Raw genomic sequence first — 8,888 nt, forward strand, 5'->3', positions numbered from 1 at the left:
TTTTTTAGTTTCATTTTGTATATTTCAGCTGGGATTTATTAGGCAAAATTTTGAGATGACGTCATCAATTTTTTCATTAATGATTAACCATGCAAAAAAGTTATTGCAAAATCTTGTCAAATAATTTTGAATTTTTTCCCAAAAGTCTGAAAATAAAAAAATACTTCTGTAAATTTTGGTGATGGGCCAAATTGTGGTTAGCGTTTTACCATCTGCATATATTCCGAATACACATACAAAATTTAAAAACAATCGGTCCAGTAGTTTCGCAGATTATCTATCTAATAAAATTCCGAACAGACGGCAGACAGACAGACGAACAGGCAGACAGACGGAAACGCGAGACCTATTTCTTCGTACTGTAGCGGTCATTAAAGGTCGAAAAAACACATAAATAAAGGTCTCGGCCGAGGTACTCAATTACAATACTTCCTTAGCTTAGTTAGTGTAGTTCTGTATTTCTAGTATTCTCAATAAAAAATTTATTAAACGCAAAAAAACATCGTCAAAGACAAAAAAAACTATCCTCGACGTTTTTTCATCCCCTAAACACAAAAAAACTACCCTTAACCCATTTTCATCCCTTAAATCCTAAAACTGTAAAGTACCATCTACCAAAAAACAACCCGAAACTCATTTTCATCCCTTAAATCCCAAAAAGTAACCCTATTTTTATCCACTAAATTCAAAAACTACCCCAATTTTCATCCCCTAAAATAAAAACTACCCTCATTTTCAGTGCCTTTTCGTCTTTTTTCGTTCAAAAAACGTTAAAAACGCATTTCATGAATTTAATTCGTTAAAATTAGTTATAAACAATCAGGAACGATAGATTGACGCTTCTGATTACTAAATTATGACGATCGATCGATTTAGGGCCTTTTTTGCCACGACTTGGGGAGTCTAGGTTCATCCATGGAACGCACTATATTTATTTCTCGAATCGAAGCTCGATCAAAATGAAATCCGTCATTTTTCGTCACATTCGAACGAAACTCGGTTAAAATGTGGCTGAAGCATCCAAACGACGGATTTTGACAAGAAAACCACCCTTAAGTTATTTTGCATCCCTTAAAAGGGAAAAAACTTCAATAATAAACTTAGTATTCGACACAAAAAAGTACCCTTAAAAACTTTTCAACCCTTAAATTTAAAAAACGACATTTCACCAAGTTTCATCCCTTAAGAAAATTTCATTTAAAGTATACGTTTTGAGCATTGAGCTGAAAATCAAGAGAAACAGATTGAGGACGATTAGAAGATATTTTGATGAGAGACATTCATGTTTGTAGAATAGTAGTGATTTTAGAAGAACTTCTAGATTTAGAAGTAGAAGGTTCATGAAAATCAGGAATAAAAAAATAGGTAATGGTTTAAAAAGACGTAGTTTCAAAGTGATTTACCTTTCGAAATGGGAACAAAATAATCGTTCCAAAGTATTTCGTGGTTATATTGTTTTTGATCTTTGCTTAACAAAAAATACATAGATGACTTTGAACAAAATAAATGTCTAAGCAGAATGTAAAAAAAAAAACAAAAATATAGAAGAAATAATCGTTATAGGAAATAAGTAGTACAACAAAAAAATTTCGATTAACGCTTTTTTTTTAACAGCCTACGTTTTATTAGTTCCTAGTCTCACTTTACAAAAGAACATATAATTTACCCCGCCCACCCACCCGGCCTTCATTTCAGTGATTCATTTTGTTTACTCCGAATAAAAGGTGGATCTCAATTGAAGAGAGATAAAATCGTTAGAATGAGAATAGTGTGTGTGGGCGGCTCTAGTATGTTCTAAGATAAGATTGATTTTGGTAAATGATACATCCTCTAAGAAAATGAAGGGTGGGTGGGCGGGACTACTACTTGTTAAGATAAGATTGATTTTGGTAAATGACTGAGCAATATTTAGGGTAAGCACTGGAATGAAGAGGGGGTGGGTGCGTGGTCCTATTGCTTGCTTATAAAAGATTCTAAATGCAAAAGTTAAACTAAGCCCCATCCACCCACCCGTTCTACCATTTTTTTCTTCAGGAATAAGAAATATATGTAATATCAAATAAGTAGTAGAACAAAAAAATTACGATTAACGGTTTTTTTGGGCACCCACGTTCTATTAGTTCCTATTCTCACTTTACAAAAGAACATATAATTCAGTATCTGCTAAGATAAAACTGATTTTCGCAAATGACATCCTCTAAGAAAAGTAAGGGTGGGTGGGCGGGGCCACTCATAAGACTAATATTGGCAAATTACATAACATCTAAGAAAAGTGAGGGTGGGTGGGGCTAGTTTCTGCTAAGATAAGACTGATATTGGCAAATGACCTACTCTCTAAGTAAATGAGGGGTAGAAGGTATATCTTTTGGCAAAATCAGTCTTATCTTGGCAAGTTTTGGCCCCGCCCGCCCACCCTTTATTTTTCTCGAATGTATGGCATCTGCCAAAATTAGTCTTATTTTAGCAAGTTTTAGGCCCACCCGCCCGCCCTTTATTTTCTTAAAAGGTATGACATCTGCCAAAATCAGTCTTATCTTGGCTAGTATAGCTCCACCCACCCGCCTTTTATTTTCTTAGAGAGCTAATACCTGCTAAGATAAGACTGATTTTGGCTAATGACATCCTTCTAAGAAAATAGAGGGCGGGTGGGCGGGATTAGCATCTGCCAAGATAAAACTGTTAATAACCTAGCTCTATTTTCGGTTTTATATACAGGTGTCTCAGATAAAATTCCACGGCCTTACATTTTGCGAACGGATAGAAATATTGAAATTCTGCAAATGCCATTGCTTTTAATTTGAAGGGGAAAGTATAATATAGTACATTACAAATATAATGCTATAGGGCTTCTTATATATTTTTAAATTGAAAAGTATGTATGTTTTAATTTTAACCGACATACAGATAAAGATGAAAACGTTGGGAAAGCTACTATACAGTATATTAGTATTAGTGTAATAAAAAATGTCGATATATAAGAACATAGCGAGGGTAACGAGTTAACAAACGTGAACGAAACTCGTGACTGTCTAGCAGTAAATTTATAAATTTTTATTAAAACATACTTTCGGTTCCAAAATAACTTATAATAATAATTTGCAAAAAATATTTAATAAGATGTTTAAGACACTCATGAGTAATAAGAATATAAATTGGAAGCAATTACATCAACATAAAGTATTCTTTGTCTTTTATAAAGAAGAATATCAGGTTTCCAGTTTTATATACACTGTCAGACACAAAAACCCGGACACTTGAATTTTTTGTGATTACCTGCAATTGGTCGAACTTTTGTAAAACACGTTCTAAAAACAAGACATTAATATATTTACTGACAGAAAACATAACTTTTTATAAAACATATGGAAACAGGAAAAAAGTTAAAAAAAATTATAACACTAAACATTACCGAAAAGTTACAAATATTTAAGTGTCCGGGTTTTTTTGTCTAGCAGTGTATTTACATTGTCAATATGAGTGTTCAGACGATATCAAAGACATAAATAAAATGTTTTTCATTTTTTGTTATGTACTGTGTTTTTTGCAGGAGTCAAGCATAAAATTGGAGTTTATTGTTTGTTTAAACAACACCCAGTGAAAATTTAGAGTCATCTGAATAATCTTTAGGTAAGCAATACAAATTTTTGCAGATTAAAATTGAGTTTTACGTGACAATATTTTGAAACAGCGTCAGAACTTTCTTGGAACTTGGTAGATTTTCGTGGAACAAAAAAATGGCTCTATAAAATTATAATGAAGCTTTTGATTGTTGTTTAAAAAAAATCCTTAATTTCGTGTCCACAATGTCAGAAAAAAAATCTTTGTCGTACTTACCTAAGTGGTGAATAGCTACATTATTAATAAGTGAAAATGTCTATATTTTAGAATTCTATTCCAAAATCTTTCTTGGCAAAATTCTAGAAATAAATTCGCGCTAACCTTAAACATCGTATTGTGATGCTTCTCAAACCATTGCTGCTGAAAATTAACAACGACTGTTGGTTAAAAATTCTGGATAATTGCGCTTACCTTACCTCTCATTTATTAATAATGTGCCTTTATTTCATTGTCCTGCAAAGACAATTATTTTACTGCTCTGTCAAGAAATCGGGAAATGTAATTACCGGTTTTACTATCTTTAATAAGTACTTTGTAGCAGGATGAAACTAGAACAATTTTTTTATTTATTTTAAACTAAGGTATTTAATAACCAGTGGCTTCAACATTCCAAAGAAAAAATATAATTGAAGGTTTCCAAACTAAATAATGTCCCATTTTTCCTTTAAACTCAATGAATAATTTTGCTCGCTTTATATAACTGGAATTTTTAGAAGAAGGTTCAGACAATGAAGTCGTCTGTCATGCCGCAGTCCTCATTTAAGCTAATTGAATAAAAATGGATACCATGTAAGTATTAATACTATTAGTTCTAATTTAGTTTAATTTTATTTTAATTTTTTCAGACAACGCGTAGACAAAACCCGGAAATTATCACAAGGTGTAGACTACTACGACTGGGAAAGCAACTTAAAAATCCATCTACAATTTCTACGAGTTATGGGTTTATGGCCAAGCGGCGACAAATCTTTCACACCCGGACTCTACATGCTGTACTCCTACACCATAGTCCTTCTAGTCGCCTGCCACGTCTTTTTCCTAACAATTAACATCTACTTCGTCCGACACGACTTAGAAGCAGTAGTCGCCAACATGTACATCCTCCTCGCCACCATAGTAACAAAAATCAAAGCTTGGTTCCTACTAATCAACATCAAGGTCCTTAAAGCTCGACTCGTCGATTTACAGAATTTTTATTCGTTTCAACCGAAGAACCCCAATCAGACGCTTTTAATCGAGAATAGTTTGAAAACATGGAGATTTATTTTCACGTCGTTTGTTTTGACTTGCTTTGGTTGCAATCTTTTCTGGATGGTGCCTCTGCTTCTCACGTCTGGGGAGAAAATGTTACCGTTTTTGGCTTGGTACCCCTTCAATACGAAAGTTTCGCCGGTTTTTGAAATAACGTACGTTTATCAGATGTTTTGTACTAGTTACCTGACGCTGGTTAGCTTGAATGTGGACCCTTTGGTGTGCATTTTTAACGTGTATATTGCATGCCAGTTTGAGATGTTGAGTGACAATTTAAAAAAATTTGCCTCTGGAGATTTGGATGAGGCACGGGAAAATTTTCTGAGTTGTATTACGCACCACAGGCAAATTTTAAGGTAAGAATGTGGTAATTAATTGGTGGTGGTGTGACATTTTATAAATTTTCAGTTTCCTCAAAGGCTGTAATCAGTTCTATAAGTGGATTGTTTTTTGGCATTTAATTATAAGTGGAATTTCGATTGGAATAGGCATGTTTCAGTTGTGTTCAGTAAGTTAATTTTTTTATTTTTTAGCAGGTGTGATTAATAAAATTTAAGGTGGCACCGCTTTCTACGGAATTTTATTCTCTCGTTTCTTTTGAGAGTGCAGTCATTGTGCAAATATCTATGTACTGCTATTTTGGAAATAATGTGGAAGTGACGGTAATTAAGTCATGCTTGTCGTGCTAAATGTAATTATAAATACGGTGATTATTTTTAGAGTAACTTGGTTTCTTATGCTCTATTTGAATCTGGATGGCCAGATTTGTCTGAAAATATGAAGAAAGAGTTATTAATTTTCACTGCCAATGTTCAGCAACCTGTTAAAGTTTCTTGTTTTAACATATTCATGTTGTCACTGGATACGTTGCTCAAGGTATTCTATACTAAAATTAACTTCTCTCAAAAACACAGTCTCTGTTAAATGATTTTCCTTTTTTTCAGATACTGAAAACTGCTTGGTCATATTTTGCTCTTTTGTCTAACTTGAAGTCTTAGACTTACAAGAGGAAATATATTTTTACTCAGCTGATTTTATCTTGATCTGAAACACTTGGTAAAGGGTTAATTCTAGAATTTCTTCTATAATTTAAGTCTTAAAAAAATATAAAAAAAAACACTGTACTGTATGAAACATCACCTAAAATAAAAAGTAAAATAGACGTCGAGTTTTTTCTTGTTGGGCAGAAAATTTTCAAAATCGATTTTTACGAGCAATAATATTAACCACAAGACGTGCAGAAATACATAATTATGGCGTTTTATTACGTTATTTTATTTTGTTTTATTTTTTTCAGGATTAATCTTTTTTTGGAACAAATATTAACATATTAAAACATACGATCTAACACTAACCCTAAATGTTATGTAACTGAATTTTTAGAACTTCGACAAAATTTGGCACTTCCTACATATTTAATTAATAAAATATTTTATTATGCAATAATGAATTGATGTAAAAAATACAAAACTCCCAATGACTTTTGAAATAGACTGAAAAATCTGATTTTACAAGATTTGGAACTATTATGTCTGCTCGGAAAGTACAATGCAACATATCCAAAATTTTCGAAAAACTGTAAATTTTGTAGAATTTTATTTTTTTTTTATGAAAACCCCTATAAGTTGAAATAAAGATGTGTACATAATCTTAAAGTAAAATTAAAATAAATAATTAACACAGTCATTAATTTTGTGAGACACCCTGTATAAGCAAATCTAAAAATAATATTGCAATGATTACAAGTACAGACTCATCATAGTTTGCACATTTAAGATAAGATTTATTTGGTAAAATTTTGAGGTGACGTCATCAATTTTTGGAGGGTATTAGCAACTACTCGTATAATTGAGTTAAAAATTTGTCATGCTTATCATAACTTAAAAATTTCAAAGCATTCAGTTTTATAAATTCAAAGTTAAATTGCAAAATGTTTTATATTTTGATTTTTTTTTTAAACTTAACTTTTCGGGTAAAAAATCAACACGGAGTCATTAACTATGTGTATAAGACTATGTTATTTTATACAATTTAAAACCCATTTATTATATACAATTTTGAAGTGACGTCATCACAGCATTGGTGGGCATTATTAGACATGGTTAGCGTTTTACCATGTCTAATCATAATACATATATAAAATTTGACAACAATCGGTCCAGTAGTTTCGGAGATTATCTGTCTAATAAAAATCTAAATAAACGGTATACAGACAAACAGACGGACAACAGACAGACAGACGAAAACAGGAGGCCTATTTCTTCGTACTCTGGGGGCCATGAAAGGTCGGGAAAACTTAAAAGTAGAGAGTCGGTATACGAACTCGATTACAATACTGGATTAACAGATAAATGCTGGTTGTCATTGTTCACAGTACAACTTTAAAGCATTTTGTTCGGTAGTTTAGGAATTTATATACAGGGTGAGTCACTAAGTGTGCTTGACGTCTCATTAATTAACATTAGAAATAGAAGAAAAAATCAAGGCCAAATTGTGGTTCGTTTTTTTTTTAATGAAACATCCTATATATTTTTACATGTTTTGATTGGCCTCTTCTCAGGCTTTACAACTACAGTTACCATCTGTGTTACAATATTTTGTGGAAAAATAAATAAAAGCATTCTTGTATAACTGAAATGAAATTTTCATATACAAGGTGTTTATAAAATGTTTTTTCAAATAGAGCACCTATACTTTACTGCTTATTTCATTTTTCTTCTCTTTCTTCTCTCTAAAGTATTTCTTATATTTATTTTTATGTTACTTTGTTAGAAAACACATCGGCATATTAAAAGAACAAGAAGAGCACATAGTGAAAAATGCAGTAATAAAATAGAGGTATTCTATCTGAAAAAAAAAACAGAAATATCGAGTTTTAGAATTTTTTATGAACACTCTGTAGACTAAAATTTGATTTAATTCATACCAGAACGAAACGCGAAAAAGTTGAAAAAATGTGGCATAATCGCATCGAAAATTCAAAGCTAAACTGTAATTGTAAGCCCTAGGAAGAGGCTAATGCGAAGATGTAAAAATATATAGGATGTTTCATTTAGAAAAACTAAGCTGTATGTTATGCCGTGAAAACACAACACCCTGTATAGTTAAAAATAATTTTAGGATATAGTCCTCAAAGAACCATACAACTTTGGTGTACGACTAAATTAATTAGTGGAATATCGAGAACTGCGCGCTTAGTGTCTCACCCTGTATAATAAAACTTAAAACTAAAACGGAACTTTTTATTGCATTTTCTTATTTTGACAAATTTTCTGCTTTGGAAATAAAAAAATGGTCTAACGTTATTTAGTCAGAATTTCCTTTGCGTCTCAAAGGCAACTGAAAAAATCTAGTTTTTTGAAAAACTTATAAAACCTATAAAATTTGATTTTGCGTAGTTTTATTCCTTTTTAAAAAACCTCTATAAGTAAAAAATTGGACAAAAATTAGAACTTGCTTTCTTATTTATTTTTATCTTTATATATAATATCACAAAAATACATATATAATATATAAAATATACTCAATCTACTTTATACATATAACAAAATATACACCGGCGGTAATAATGTTACAAAGAAAAGGTCCATGAGTCGAAATTGAACGCTTATAAAATATTGTGTTGCTATACATATACTTGAGAAAATTTTGATACGTAGGATGAAAAATCAAGGCAAATTCATAAACCACAAGTACAAGAGTAAATTATTTTTAAAAATTCAAAGGCATTTAAAAAAAAAAAATCGGGGATTTTCATCAAAGTGTTGGTAGGGGTGACTAGACAAATTTTTGTTAGCCTAAAATCTTGCATATAAAATGTTTTTGAATTATAAACAAGGCGGATTCGTAAACAGTAAGTAAGTACAGAAGTATGTTATTTTATAAAGTTTTGATAACCTTTACTATCTAAAATGAGGAAGGGACGTCATCAAACTCTTCATGGGAATGAAGAGACAAAATTTTTTTAGCGTTTTACAATCTAAGTGATCTTAAATTACACAAAGAATTTCACAACAATC

This window comes from Zophobas morio, unplaced genomic scaffold (assembly GCF_036711695.1).
Source record: "Zophobas morio isolate AGI-343-1 ecotype UQ-CSIRO unplaced genomic scaffold, CSIRO_AGI_Zmor_V1 ptg000031l, whole genome shotgun sequence".
In the NCBI taxonomy this organism is placed as follows: domain Eukaryota; kingdom Metazoa; phylum Arthropoda; class Insecta; order Coleoptera; family Tenebrionidae; genus Zophobas; species Zophobas morio.